This window comes from Lingula anatina, chromosome 8 (assembly GCF_051362555.1).
Source record: "Lingula anatina isolate TDL-2025a chromosome 8, LinAna3.0, whole genome shotgun sequence".
Lineage (NCBI taxonomy): Eukaryota > Metazoa > Brachiopoda > Lingulata > Lingulida > Lingulidae > Lingula > Lingula anatina.
In genome coordinates, this window is record NC_141774.1 from 8,337,004 (window position 1) to 8,353,640 (window position 16,637).

The window sequence follows — 16,637 nt, forward strand, 5'->3', positions numbered from 1 at the left end:
AAACCGAATCCCACGATGAAAATTTTCAGGTTGAACTTCCTGTTTTTAACACTCACTCATGCACCACACAGGAAAACTACAAATACCAATCAAAAATATGGACCACAATATGGCGCCATTTACGGCTATAATCGTACTCAGTTTTTGCTTTCTGTTTTTATTTGTGACGACAAGTGCAATTCAAGAGACATTCCAGCATTCCCCATAAGACACTAAATAGATTCCCCGTGGTGATTACCCAACAAGCATTCGAGTGGGTCGGCCATATTTGATCCACGGATCTGTTAGTCCGCTGTTCCAAATGCGCTCTTAGGTTTTTCAAGATGTTGTTTGTGTTCGGTGCAGCGGTTATTATCTTCGTATATCGGTATGCCCCCGGTATGCCGGTCAACGATGAGCATATGTCCTGTGGTTGGCTAAGATAATCAACATGAACATCATAAACAACTTTGTTGAAGCAGAAAAGTCTTTTTACAGTCTGACTGTCGTTATTCTTTGGTCACATCTTTGCCCCAGTCTCAATTACTAATGAGGGCCAGACAATATGTAACGGCATCTCGACTTACTTCGGTTCGTAAAAATGCACAGAATGACTCCACCTGCCTTGCAGCAATCTTTGCCTGACTAAGTTCTCATAAAATATGAAGACAAGGAATTATTTATTTATAGATTGATTTATTTCATACGGACAGGTACGGATTCTGAGAGAAATTGTTCGTACACGTCAATGTATAGGAAGGCAGTTAATTGGGTATGTGAGTGTAGGTATGCATTACACAGATAGGTGAACGGATATCATTTTAAGGTAGGAACATGTAGGTGACCCCGGTAGGCAGGTAAGTTGGAAGGTATTTAGGTAGGTAAATCTAGGTACCCCAGTATGTAGTTTTGCAGGTATTTAGGTAGGTACATATAGGTACCCTCGGTAGGCAGGTAGGTTAACTGACACGTATTAAAGTAGGTGCATGTAGGTGCCCCAGTGGGTAGGTAGGTTGGCAGGTATGGTTAGGTACATGTGGTTAACCCCAGTAGGCAGGTATTTAGGTAGGTATTAAGGTATGTAAATGTCGCTAGGTTGGTGGGCACCTGCAAGCTGGCGGGCAGGTAGATGGAATGTAAGACGGACGCACAAAAAGACAGACATGCAGGTAAACAGATAGGTGGAGTTTGACCCTGTAAAAATAAGATTGTGATATTCCAGTTATATATGGGGTTGAACTTTGTTTAACCTTTAATACAGGTTTATCATATACAGATGGAAAAATACGGATGAAAAAACGTAACGTATATGAGCACGCAGGCCATAAACTAAGAGGCATTTTTACGAAAAAAAAAAAAACTCCTAAGAGATCGAAATATTGGTTTCACTGTGAAGTTAACGTAGATATATCTAACTCCGCTGGGAGTCTCGCTGAATGCAAGGGGTGTTCATCTGTTAATCTGACTGCATACAAAGAGTGTCCGTGGAGTTCGCTCGATGTACGTAGACCGATAGTTTCATTGCGAATCAGCCCTAAGACCTTAATCTTGTATTCAAGATAAAGCTACCCCCTGATAACAGTATAACGAGCGAAGCGAGTCGAAATAGAGCCCATTTTTTCTACCCAACGATAATAAGAGTCCCTTGGAACATGTTGATCTCTTAATCTGATTGCATTCAGCGAGAGTCCCTTGGAGTTACTGCGCGTTACAGGCCTACCCAACTACCAGACTCGGCACCTACGGATCCAGAATAAACCGGTGTAAGTGCCAGATTCCTTGCTTCAGATTTACAAGGTGTAAGTGCTAGATTCCCTGTTTTAGATATACAAGGTGTGAGTAGTTTTCATGACTTGCGTGAGTAGCGCGCCTGTTTTGAATGTAACCGAGTCATAACGCTACAGGATTTCCACAAGTAGGGTCTCTCCTGCATTTTACCGTTATTTCCAACGTTGTATGGTGTATTGTTACAGTTCTACGGAGAAATCATAATGTAAGTCTTTATATTATCATAATATATTTGAGCATTGTATTTATTAGTTTTCTGCATAAATGATAAAGGTAAAATATTGGTATATTAGCTAGAGCACCTGGTAGGGTGTGGCCATTAGTATGAAATACAGTAAATGTAAAATACGCGAACGCATTAGTATAATTTGTCAACTGTAAAGCCTTGCTGTAATTCAGTATTTAACGTTTTAATTAAAATTGTATTATGGTAATTGTATTATAAGTTAAATTTCATATTATTTGTGCTTATTGAATAGATAACAGATTCAAGTCTCGCTATATAAAGCCGACTTTATGTAATGTTCAATATATCTAGTAAAATACAGTTATGTATTTGATGTATGTAATTTAAATGTTCAGATGTACATGTATAAGTATTTATATAGTTTCCTTTATTTATTTTATTTATTTATTGTTTTCTTTCCTAGATTATGTACCTTGCTGTCTTGCTGAATTGCTGACTTGATGATTTGCTGATACGCTGACTTGTCCATTTGCTATACCGACATAAGAGTTGTGAATGGCAAAATGTTAACTGAACTGAACGTTGAAATAAAGCATGAGTTACATATATTCTCCACTGTCTCAACGATTTCACAACCGGTATATCAGACCACACTACCCGTTTTCAAGGTGTGTGTCAGATCGCATTACAGAGTATCAGCCACCACGCCGATTTTGCCTGGTGCGCGATATGATATCGATGATCCTAGTAATAGATCGACCCCGAGTCAGCACGAGTGCGAAGCACGAGTGGATGTCACATAACCCTCGCTGACGAGGGATCTATCTTATTTAGACCACGGGTCCATTAGCGGGTTATAACGCATTCATGCGAGACGTGCGGTTCTGCGGTTATACACCACGTCTGAATCTTTTGTTCTTCACTTCCACCGTGGTCTGAAGCGGGGTTGGAAAGTAGTGCATCTCAACAGATTCATGCGCTGCTGCAATTTTCCTTGTTTATGCTAAAAATCTGACAATACCGCAATTTTTAACATAAAATTTAGGTTCGAACATAGCCAATGATGTTTTGTAAATAAGAACTTGCAAACTTATATATTCATTTAGAAAAGTAGACCTAATTTTGATAGCGGAAGCATATTCTGTCGGGGGTTTAATATTTTCTGGACGAGATTCAGTGAGTCGTCTGTCGCCATGTTGTCACTCGGAACTACTCCGATGTCTCCGCACTCGACAATAGTATGGAGCTTGCGGAATGAGCCGAGGATTGCCGATTGTTGTTGTATTCATACGACTCCTACTTGACGAAAACGAGGCGCGATATCCGGATGACAGGTAGGCTTACAAAATCTGTGATGGGGTATGATACACTGTAATGCGACCTGAACCCACACCTTGAAAACGGGTAGTGTGGTCTGATATACCGGTTTCTTCTGGATCCGTAGGTGCTGAGTCTGGTAGTTGGGTAGGCCTGGCATTATCTAGGTCGACATAACTCATTCTGAACGATCCCATAGACTTTAATCCTCCTTATCTTAATAGATTATTATTGTTGACCTGTGAATCCATCAGTGAATGTTAATGTGATGCTAAATCTGGTTGTGCAGCCAGACGGAGCACCTTCTCTCGTGTGATATCCGGTCATTGGATAGGGTTCACTGTCTTGGTGTGTTTGTGAATAAAGCAGATTACCCAGGGTTCCTGTCGCCGGAAAAGGCAATGTCGTCTGCTCATACATTTCTTGCTTGACCGCTGTGAGCCTTTGAACTAATAGTTGATTGTTTCAAGGAAAACTACATTACCGTCCGTATGTAGTCTGGGAGGATGCTCGGTGTAAAGTGATCAGTCTATTTCTGAATAAATTTTAAGGGGAAAAAAGATAAGTAAGTTACTATCCCGAGCAAGAACGACTGTCTAATTTATTGCTTTGTTACAGTCGGAACCGTTATTAGGATTTACTATGTAGACGACATTTTAATCAAATTTTCTCGCTGCTTTTAAGTGTGCAGGCAGTGAGTGGCCACGGTACATGATACGGGAAGAGTAGTGAGTAGGAACATTAACGCTGTGTTTAGAAGACACATCTTAGGCATCAGGTCGAAAACGGAGAAAGTATTGGACACAGGGTGCATTTTTCTGTGTGTTGTGTGCATGTAATTCCAAGAGAGAGTTTGAAAAATAAAAACTATGTGTGAGGCAGTGTGTGCGCGTGTGTGTGTGAGACAGAGAGGGAGAGAAATTGCGGGAGTGAGAGAGAGAGCAAGTTTGATAAGGAGGATATGGACCCCTTATTTATGTTAAGAGAACTCCGCAACACTGATATATTACCGCCGTTCAAGAGAGTACAAATTGACCTCCACAACAGCCCCTTTTGTTGTGTAACATGTTACATAACCGTCTGGACTCGCCTGTACACGGCTTATTTACAATGATGACTTTATCTACTGGGTATGGGATACCTTTGATCTGCTAGTCAACTATCTGCTAGTCAACTATCCACTTAAAACCTAGTCTCCGGTTTAAGTTGATAGACCACATGGCAAGATTTGGAAGTGGTTATAGTTATAACCTAACCGAATGTCCAAGCGACCCCTAATCCGGAAGCTTACCCGAAACGTGTACCAGCTAGTTTTACTATTACTGAGATTATAAGTGAGGCAATACTGACCCCAGATAAGGTTAGCGTAAATTGAACGAACGTCTTCGTCGCGCCTGGGTAGCTGTATGACCTGCCTCTGTCTAGACTCGTGTGTAATCAGTGTAAATTATGACCTTGACCTCTGTCTACACTCCTTTGGCCTTTATATGATAGATGGACACAGGTTGATCTGGATGACTCACTCGTATGTTGGCCAATACATCAACTGTACTGTACGCCTATTGCTGTGAACAAAGATCTGCTAAAACCATTCTGTAGGCTTGAAGTAAGTCATTTATATATATATATATTTTTTTTTTTCAGTTTAAAAATTGGTCAAGTGTGTTAATATAATTGATTTAACAGTACGTTAGGAACTAGGTAGATTGGGTACCAGTATGTACAAATACTAGTTATGCTTATATTTTGTGCGTAACTATTTATCTTACGCGAAGTTTTTCAGATCAAAATGAACGAATTTGTATGACCGTGCCACCTGAACAGACAATCGAACGTATGACTATTCCTCACTTAATTTTCGTTACAACAGGGGTAAGTCTGGTCAGCAGGCTGGATGAGGCTGTTATAACATCTGTATGATGTTTGTCACAGTTTTTTTTTACTTTAAATAGTGAAAGGTCTGGAATCGAACGTATCTGAAATCATTGACCCGCCGCTGTGATGCATTACGTATCTGCCTAGATAGATTTGCACTTTGACCAACTGGTGGTCGTTTGCCACTGTCTGGACCTGCGTGTATAGAAAACAAATTGGTGATCGCAGGTCACAGATAGGACTTGTTTGTATCGAGATCTACTAGCGGTTAGAGGTCATCGTCTGGAATTGCGTGCAAACAAAACAACTGGCGGCCGTACCTAGTACCTTGACCAGACCGGTCGGCCTCGCTGTCTGGACTTCAGTGTTGAAAGACACGAGAGTTGACCGTGAAGTGACCTCGCTGACCGAAGCCTTTTCCCTGCTGTCCTAGCTGGTGATTGGTCCGAATTCAGAGATTGGTCCGAATTCAGAGATTGGCGACTTAGAAAATACCATGGCTTTTAGGGGTACGCCTTATATTCCGAGGGTTTGTTGTTCCGAGGGTCTGATATTCCGAAGATTGTAGGCGCCAAGTTCAAAAATCGACTGCTGTTACGTATGAGATTAATGGCAATGGAACCAGGATGTTCAACAAGGTTGAATCATTAACGTTGCAGCAGAAAGCAAATTTATTTCTATAAGAACTTAGAACGTGTGAAAGGGAGTTCTGGAAACCTGAAGAGTGGTTAACGAATCTGTGAACGTTAACCATACTGCTCAATGTGATAAAGGCCTCCATAGAATATTACAAGGAGGCAGCCACTTGACTTTGGGGAAGAATCAATCACTTAAGTTATACCGGTTCTTGTCTGACTTCCTTCCCACTCTGCAGTACTTGCAGTACACTCATCAGTGTATTAAAATACAAAACAGATCAAATCAATGACAAATCTTGACATTAATGCACCAGGCAGCCTATATACAGAGCACTTTGATATTTGGTGAGGCATTTGATCAAATTTTATTCCAGTACCAGTGCAGGCTTAATTAGAGTCCCTAAGAGACATTCTGACATTAGAAATTATTTTCCGATTTCAGCTTTGTGACGGGTGTTGAGGTTCTTTGGTTCGCTTCGTAGCGACTTGGTGCATGCAAGACAGTCTGAACTTTGCAGGCTCAGAAATTAATTCAGGAAAAGTCACGGAAATTGCCATGCTTTCATTTAGACCTTATCTGGACAATTTCTTGCTGAGTATAGACAGAGAAGCGTGGGCTAGCATGTTCAACCACACTCACTGAATAGAAAAATCTCATACTGGATTCACGAAGAAATAAAGCTGTGATCCATCGTACCACCGATTGTCAACACAGAAAGAAATAAGTGTCAGTGACCCGATAAGCTAAAATTTGTGTCTTAAAGAGTTCACACCTATTTTCGGACTAAACTTCTCGTGTGAAACGGTCCCCTGCATCTGTATCATCTGTCATTATCATATGGGACCGCGGACTTTTCGTTTAGAGTACTACCATTCCCGCCACGCAGGGTTGTTCCCTTCTGTTAAGTGTCATGGAAAAGAACACCCACTTTTCTTCCTTCTTTCCTCGGCGGATATTCATAATTGTGTGTGCCAGCTCAGAGGTGATTGAAATTGACGATCGCGTTAACATTTGCGAAATGCGCGACATTTGCAAGACATTCCATTAAGAATTAATTTGGTTTTCCAAGCCTTTTGATTAAAGCGATGCGAAGTACCAACGTGAGGCTAAAAGACAGAACTTAATTGACATTTTATCGAGTTCAGATAGATTCCTACGGCCATGTGTTATGTATCTCTGGATCTGTAGATTGATCTTGTTATTTTCCTCTCGTAAATAAGATATGTCCTGTGATATGATTGATCAGTTCAGTTTCAATGTCAAGGTCACATGTACCTGTCTAACTTAGATCTAACTTATGGTTGTTTGAGCTGCCCTCTAGGAGCATAGGCCACCAAAGCGGCCCCTCCCTTCAACACTCTTCTCAACTTTCCTCAATAGTTGGTTGCAGACCACCCCAAGTCTTTTGTCTTAATGATACATATAGGTCACATGTGGGTTGCCCGAAACCCAATAGTTCTTAGTCTCAAGGCATTCGCATTGAGAAGGTCAAGGTCATATAAAGGTCACCCAATCCCAAGTGTTGCTTCTTTTCATTTCTATTTCAATTAAGCGGAAAATATAAATCATTGTTAACAATATTAACAATGATTTATATTTCAATTAAGCGGAAAATATAAATCATTGTTAAAATTGTTATTTTTCTCTCTCATAATTGAGATTTGCCTCATAATATGATAAATCAATACAGTAAATGCATCTGTTTCACTAATTGGGTTAGCAGCAGTGGGTTTCAGATTTTGCAGACGATGCAGTCAACGGGGATTCACATATGATAGACAGAGGCCATTTGTAGTTTTCCTAGACTCCCAAAACCCTTTGTTCTAAAGCTCAGGGGGTCACATATAGGAGGTCAAGGTCACACATACCAAGGCCACGCGATGTCCAAGTATTGCTCTCTTTCATTTGTTTTCCTTGCACTACCCAGCGGAGAAGAGACATTTAAAGAGATCTATCGAAATGAGGATCGGAAATGGAAGATGGGATGAGTGCATTTGAAATTGTGCGGAATTACAGATACTTGTATAGATTGATATAATTCGTGACAACGGGTTATTGCTAAATTGCAGCCATACACTATTAAAGAACAATTCAGGAATGAATGAATGATAAATGGTATTTTGTTATCAAGGTCCTATTTCATGGCTCAATGCTCGACGTAATGGAACGATTGCGCTCTCGTATTGCTTTTTTGTGGCTGGTAGATTCATTAGTTCATCTCTGATCATGATCAGCTCCAATATTTGGTTGACATTTTAACCGCTGATATTACCAAGGGTTCTCGGTAGTGTCTGCGTGCGCCCCCCCCCCCCCCTTCCCTCTTTCTGTGTGTGTGTGTGTGTGTGTGTGTGTGTGTGTGTGCACCAGTATGCACTCGTAAGTATGTATGTATGTATGTATGTATGTATGTATGTATGTATGTATGTATGTATATATGTGAGTGTGCCCATGTCTGAGTGCTTAAGTCTGTAATTGTGTAACCAGCTCGCGCGCACCTGCTTTATGGCAATATATTATACGCCGGTTCTAAGTCTTACTTCAACTAAATTGACTGACTGAAACTAATATAAGATCTTTATTCATAACTTATTGCTTTCCATTGTCGTTACAGTGAAACACTGACGGCAAGGTTAAACCAAGGGCGAAACCGGAGATGATCCTGCTAATATCCGGGCATCTGTGAATTGGAAATACAGGGGATACGGCAGGTACGCCAATGGCAACACTGACAGTGTTCTTGTAATCCCAGGAGTATTGCATTGTGGACGGCAGTGGTATATGAGAAAGACGTTGGTTCAAAGCAAAACGTGTGCAAAAATTAGGATTGTTTTTTCTTTTTTTTTTTTTGGAAAATTTGGCTTTTGGAAACCAGAAGAATTTTGACAGCGAAGGGGTCTATTTGGTGCATTTTAGTCCCAGGATACCGGAAAACGTTGTCAGCCTACGCTATACGTGGATTTTTTGCATTCGTGCAATCAATACATAGATTTCAAGAGAAACTCGTCTGATTATTGTGTTCATGTCATTTATCGTAACCTTATGAAGAAAAATGACTTGGCTGGCTTTTTATTGGCATATGAACAGAAGTTCTTATTGAAACGTCATTATTATAGAAAAAAATAACGTATCGATCCAAAGGTAGAATATCCATTGTAGGAAGAAATCCTAATTACAGTTCTTCTGACAGCGAGAAGAAAGACAGAGAAGTGCTTTGGACGGCTGAGGAATTATCAAGGAAGTCGATCTTAGGTTAGTTAGATAAGAGTGATACGTTTTGAATAACGTCTTAATCGCAGTTTTCAACTCTCAATGAAACACTGCTAACGCTCGAGCCATTAACGCATCTACGTTCCTGCTTGAGACGAATTCTCTTTAAACAGAAGCTTTTAGCTAACGACCCTGTGACAGCGCTTTATCTTCGAGTAGACCATGATGAAATGTTTCTGCTGACGGCAAGTCTCCTGTGATTAAGCTTAATTGCTGGAAGCGTGACTGTCTTGGAATATTTACGCACGGAAGGTGTCAGAATAAATCGACCCTACAGATTTTGCATTGATGGGATTGGACTTGCAGTTCTGAAACAAGCAGAGGAGCCTAAATTTTGATTTCGCAAACAGGTGAGTTATTGATATTTTATTGATTTTTATGTACAGACACAGATGTGTCTGTACATATTGCCATCACCTGCGTCTGTCGTCGCCGTCGCCGTCGCCGTCGCCGATCATGTCGCCGTGCACTTTCAGCGTTAACACCATAAGTGGAAGACAGTTTTATTTTTTGGCTTTATGTTTACAGAGCTGACTAATATTCATAAAACGCAGGTCAAGTTCGAAAATCAGCATGATCTGGCCATTATTGTAGAATTTATGCTGTTTTTTTTCTTTTTAGCATATATGCAACACTGTTAACACATTTCAAGGAAAACCGATAGGCCTGTTGTCATGAAACTCACAGGAGTAATCAATCTTACTAAAACGCAGATCAAGTTCGAAAATCGGCATGATCGGGCCACTATTTTAGTAGTTATGCTGTTTTTTCACTTTTCAGCATATATGCAACACTGTTAACACATTTCAAGGAAAACCGATAGACCTGTTGTCATGAAACTCACAGGAGTAATCAATCTTACTAAAACGCAGGTCAAGTTCGAAAATCAGCATAATCGGGCCATTATTTTATAAGTTATGCCGTTTTTTCACATTTCCTCAGATTTAATTCTTAGGCATGTTAACAGTCTCATTATTTAGTTAAGAAGATACGTAAAAGTGTTTGTTTGACATTTCCTGCATCTTTACAACATTGTTAGTTGATTTTGTAAAAATGATGGTATACTTGTTATTGTGTATTGTGTAATAAAGTTTCAAAAATGGAAATAAACTCATATCATTGAGGTTTGTCAGATTCAATCATTCACTATGTTCAGAATCTCAGAATGGAAGAAATTGGACATTTAACACTGTTTTATTGATATTTTTCCCATCTCATCAATTTTTTTAGTTGATCATATAAATATGGCAGTAAACTCTTAATTTTGTTTTATGTTAAAAAATTGTTAAAAATGGGAAAAAAACATTTCAGAACAGTGCCGTCTTGTTTACATTTTGGCATTTTTAAGTTGTGACTTTGAAGTTCCATGGGCCTGAAGACCTTTGCTAGTCACATTTTCTGAATATCCATGATACTAATATTTTATTATTAAAAATTGATGGTCATTATGCTGTTAAACATTATGTAATATTGCATCAAAATTTGAAAAAAACCTATTTTGGGCACTGCTCCCATGATGACCATTTAAGAAAAACCATGTCACTTACTGTTCTCAAACAGTACAGTAAATATATATAGATGTGTCTGTACATATTGCCATCACCTGCATCTGTCGTCGCCGTCGCCAGCGCCGTGCACTTTCATTGTAAACAAGATAAATGGAAGGCAGTTTTACTTTTTGGCTTTATATTTACAGAGCTGATGAATATTCATAAAACGCAGGTCAAGTTCGAAAATCAGCATGATCAAACCATTATTTTAGAAGTTATGCTGTTTTTTCACATTTCCTCAGATTTAATTCTTAGGCATGTTAACAGTTTCATTATTTAATTAATAAGATACATAAAAGTGTTTGTTTGACATTTCCTGCATCTTTACAACATTGTTAGTTGATTTTGTAAAAATGATGGTAAACTTGTCATCGTGTATTGTGTAATAAAGTTTCAAAAATGGAAATAAACTCATATCATTGCAGTTTGTCAGATTCAATCATTCACATAATGTACTTTTGCATCACAAATGACAGTAGCCTATTTTGTGCATAGTTATTTCCTGTTTTTTGTCTGTACATTTGACAGCTTTGCTGCCTTGTTCACACTCGGCATTATCTTTATGTGAAACCCTTACGCCTGAAGCTCTACTAAGCTATTTACATTGTCTGAATATCGGGGTTACTTCAAGTACATAATGTAAAATTACTGGCAAATATGCTGTTCAACATTTTGTTCTACTTTCAGTGAAGTCCAATAACTCCAGCCCGGACAACACCACAGTTCCTTCCACTGGTAGGTTCTGACTTAGCACTACATTAACATTATATCACAATATGCAATCAAAACAGTGGTGTCTGGACAATGCCACCTTCCCCCCTCCCCCTTTCCTGGACAATGCCTCATTTTTATGTACAGACACAGATGTGTCTGTACATATTGCCATCACCTGCATCTGTTGTCGCCGCCGTCCATGTCGATGTTACCATCGCCGTGCACTTTCAGCGTTAACACCATAAGTGGAAGACAATTTTAATTTTTGGCTTTATATTTACAGAGCTGATGAAAATTCATAAAATGCAGCTCAAGTTCGAAAATCAGCATGATCTGGCCATTATTGTAGAAGTTATGCTGTTTTTTCATTTTTCAGCATATATGTAACACTGTTAACACATTTCAAGGAAAACCGATAGGCCTGTTGTCATAAAACTCACGGGAATAATCAATCTTACTAAAACGCAGATCAAGTTCGAAAATCAGCATGATCGGGTCACTATTTTAGTAGTTATACTGCTTTTTCACTTTTCAGCATACATGCAACACTGTTAACACATTTCAAGGAAAACCGATAGGCCTGTTGTCATGAAACTCACAGGAGTAATCTATCTTACTAAAACGCAGGTCAAGTTCGAAAATCAGCATAATCGGGCCCTTATGTTATAAGTTTTGCTGTTTTTTCACATTTCCTCAGATTCAATTCTTAGGCATGTTAACAGTCTCATTATTTAACTAATAAGATACGTAAAAGTGTTTGTTTGACCTTTCTTGGATCTTTACAACATTGTTAGTTGATTATGTAAAAATGATGGTAAACTTGTTATGTATTGTATAATAGAGTTTCAAAAATGGAAGTAAACTCGTATCATTGCAGTTTGTCAGATTCATTCATTCACTATGTTCAGAAACTCAGAATGGATGAAATTGGACATTAAACACTGTTCTATTGATATTTTTCCCATCTAATCAATTTTCTTAGTTGATAATTTAAAATGGCAGTAAACTGTTAATTTTGTTTTATGTTAAAAAATAGTTTAAAATGAAAAAAAAAAAAACACATTTCAGGACAGTGCTGTCTTGTTTACATTTTGGCATTTTCAAGGTGTGACTTTGAAGTTCCATGGGCCTGAAGACCTTTGCTAGTCACATTTTCTGAATATCCATGATACTAATATTTTATTATTAAAAATTGATGGTTATTATCCTGTTAAACATTATGTAATATTGCATCAAAATTTGAAGAAACCCCTATTTTGACACTGCTCCCATGATTACTATTTAAAGGGATAATAACTTCATTTTGGCCAAAAATTAATTTTCCTGGAGTAAACAACAATTTTCCCATACTTACAAGTGGTTAATGAATCCATTTTTACATTCAAAGTTAGTCCCTGGTTTTTTTCTAAAAAGGTAAACTTTTTGTTAAAATCTCTTAAGAGATTTTAACAAAGTAAAGCCATCATTGGAAGTCACAAGATAAGCTCAGATATCAGATGAAATAGCTATAACTACTGTTTTTGTGGTAAAACTGAATATATTTAATTTCTATGAGTTATTCACAATGTTTTTATTGTGAAATATAGATCTCATTAGAAGAGTTATTATCACTTTAAGTAAAACCATGTCACTTACTGTTCTCAAACTTACAGGAAAGAAACACGGGACTAAAATACAGTTTCTTAAGGCAATGCAGTCTGTTTGGTAATTCTTTCTGCCAGTTAAACAGTTTTTTTGTGAAAATAAAATTTTTCACATATTGGCATTTTCAAGGTGTGACTTTAAAGTTCCATGGTCCTGAAGACCTTTGCTAGTAACATTTTCTGAATATCCATGATACTAATATTTTATTATTAAACATTAATGGTCATTATGCTGTTAAACATTATGTAATGTTGCATCAAAATTTGAAGAGACCCCATGATGACCATTTAAGGAATACCATGTCACTTACTGTTCTCAAACTTACAGGAAAGAAACATGGGACTTAAATAAAGCTTCAGTGGGCAATGCAGTCTGTTTGGTAAATTTTTCTGGCAATTAAACAGTTTTTTTGTGAAACTTTAATTTTTCACATATTGGCATTTTCAAGGTATAACTTACAAACTCCACGGGCTTGAAGACCTATGCTAGTCACATTTTCTGAAAATCCATGATACGTATATTTTGTTATTAAAAACTGATGGTCTTTATGCTGTTAAGCATATGTAATATTGCATCAAAAAATCAAGATAGAAGAAAACACAATTTTGGGTGCTGCTGCCATGATGACCATCATGGGAAAACCATGTTACTTACGATTGTCAAACTTTCAAAAAAGAAACTCAGGACTAAAATGCAACTAATTGGCTTCTTTTTCTGGAAGTTATACATTTTAGTGAAGTATTCATTTTTATCATGTTGGCATATTCATTGTGGGACTTGAAGCTCCCATGGACATGAAGCCAAATGGTAATCAAATTTTCTACATGTCCATGCTATTTATAGTCAATAATCAAAAACTGGTGATAATTATTCTGTAATTTATTATGTACTGTTACATCAAAATTGACTAAAATCTTTTTGCACTGCTACTACAAACATTATGAAAAGAAAATTGTGTTACTTATTATTATTTTCAACTTACAAGTATGATTTTTAGGATTGGCACGCACTTCAAAATTAGACAGCCAGCTCAATTGGGTTATCATTTATTATTGAATTTATGCAGTATTGTGTGAAATTTTCATTTTTCTCATTCTGGCATTTTCAAAGTGTGAACTTGAACTCCCATGGGCCTGAAGCCTTATGCTTGTTACACATTTTACTTACATTGATATTACCTGTGAAGCATAATGAAAATTTGATGTTGAATTTGCAGTTAAGCATAATGTACTTTTGCATCAGAATTGACAGTAGCCTATTTTGTGCATTGTTATTGTCTGCTTTTTGTCTGTACATTTGACAGCTTTGCTGCCTTGTTCTTTGGATGCTGCTGGCGCTGAATACTAACTGATGTCTCCACTTCAAGGTTATTGCATGCTATTTTCAGGTTTCATCCTCCATGAACTGTCTGGGTCATTTATCATTTGCTGTGACAAATTGCACACGGCAAATCCACATTCCAAGCAAACACAGAACGCTATTATAACGTTACCACAACGTTTATAATACCTAAAAAACGTTATGGTAACGTTATGAAACGTTCTGTGTTTGCTGGGTTGCCTTTTATAACTGTTTTTAGTCACAGTTTCCTTAAAAGAGGAAACATTTAATGCGTTGTATAATACTGAAGGTCAAGAAAGACATAACGCATTATGAGAAAAATATATCAAAGCCTCGAAGAAAGTAGGAAGTTCAAGGAAAACAGTTATATAAACAACATGTTTTTGACACATATAAAGACGACATCAAAAGGATAAGTTATAATTTAAAATTATTCCAGTAAGAACTCCGTATCCGTTGCTCTTGTACCAACATTGTTTTTGCTCTGTCATTGTGCATTGGTGCAAATTAATATATTTTTAAACTATCTCAAGCGGGAAGCCCGACGCACACTTTCGGCTTTGTGCTTAGTTACTTAGACTTGTAAGATGAGATTTATCGACGCCAAACGTTCATTGGCATAAGGTGCTAGATACAGTAGTCTTTCACTTCAGAGAAAGTGTCTCTCCAGCGCTCTCTCTTTCTCTCTCTCTCGTTTTCTCTCTGAGACGAAAATTCATAAGAAAAAATTAGCGCAAAGAGCTCTGCGGAACGCCTCCTTAACCCTTGTATTTGGACTGTTCAGTCGTGGTGGAGAACCCATTCTGAGATGAGTCCTTCACTTTTTCTGTTGCAACAAATCTTGATAAGCCCGAGAAAGTGATAAAGTCAGCGTTCAGACAAAAAATTGATTTTTGTTTTTAGTGTATTAGACTGATGGAGTCCGACTGCGTTTTTAAATAAGGTATCAAATAAGAGGGCAAATAAAAGAAAAACGATAATGATATCTATGTATTTTGGCTGTATGAGATAACGGTATTGCCAGTGTGTGTGTGTGCGTCTAAATTGAATTCTTTGGGGCACATTATTTTGTCATTCCAAATTAGGCATAGCATGAGCATATCAAACACGCGTACTTTAGCCGTAGCTAAATAGGTTACCGTCAGCGCTGAGCGAGAGTGAAAGCCTTCGTCAAGACAATCTGAGCTTACCCAAGAGACTCCTGTCAAAGATAAGCGGGCACTCAGTTTCTTTGTGACACTCAACAAAGCTGGCTGTATCTTGGTTTTTAGTCCAAAAATTAACGCACGACTCTCTGTGAAACTACCCTCTACCAGGGCGACAGATAGATTTTTCACAAGATATCCACAGATATGTCTTTAGGTAAATAAATAGACAGTCATTCGTTTCTCTGCCTCTGGCTTTTTTTTAATTTGCCTTTAATATCTGCAACCCTGGTAGAGGGTACCGTGAAACATTCCCTAGGGAGCGTGGCTGTGTATACTTGTACCGTACATGTTTACACCGCCACGCCCCCTGGGGATTGTTTCATTTATAGACGATTTGGAAACAACTCAGCTATGTATTGACTGTTAGATAAAACGGCTCATGTTCTCAGTAACTTGTTTCGACTCTGCAGTACTGCATGTCCAAGGTGGTATTCCCCGTGGAGCAAAAACATGTTATCGCATGTGCAGATGATGTGCTTCTGTTGGTAAAAGATGAGCCAACGCGATATTATGGAAGAAATGGGAGGAATGGGACTGATACGAGACAGCCCAACACGAGGCCATCAGCACTGCGTGACGTCATGCGAGACTAGAAAACGTGCGAGAATCTGCGGGGTTAGGTGTTTACTTTATAGCACTTAGTGTGAAACTCTCTGTGCTTGGAATGTTTATATTTTGTAAGAGAACATAGCAAATGTAAAAAATGATATCCAAAACATTCGTACCTGATCGATTTTTACCTGTCATTGGTGACAGTTACCAATTTAGCTGTGACAATTGACATTTATGCAGGTCAGTCATTAGAAGAAAGCCACTTCCATAGGCTAATAATTATTGAAAAATCTGGTTCACGCAGTTGGCTATCTAAGTAAAGCCTATGGAGCTAAAAAGTAAGTATTTTTCCGTGAAACAGATATCAGGAACCTCCACGATTGCTGATTTCAAATACGACTGTTAAAATGTTCCGTAAAAGCCTCCTTGACTGCTGCATTCTGGCACCACTGCGAAGAAAAATCCCACAGGAACCGCCAAAGCCACCCCTGTTTAAGGCTTACTTTGATGTTATCATTTAACCAGATTAGAATAATAATATTATGAAGTGAGCAAAAAACCTTTCAAATGCTGTTA

At 38.2% G+C, this 16,637-nt stretch overlaps 1 protein-coding gene across 2 annotated transcripts in view; it reads left to right on the forward strand.

The window, feature by feature from the left end:
- Positions 1 to 16,637, forward strand: part of LOC106150397 (uncharacterized) — a 53,662-nt gene that overhangs the window by 9,263 nt on the left and 27,762 nt on the right. Inside the window, exons 1-2 of one of the 2 annotated variants that reach the window (XM_086994656.1) lie at positions 4,860 to 4,877; positions 8,397 to 9,402. The gene's annotated coding sequence lies outside the window, so the exon portion shown is untranslated. Of the gene's footprint in view, positions 1 to 4,859; positions 4,878 to 8,396; positions 9,403 to 16,637 lie in introns of those variants that run through there. The other variant, XM_013523179.2, reaches the window with a different exon arrangement.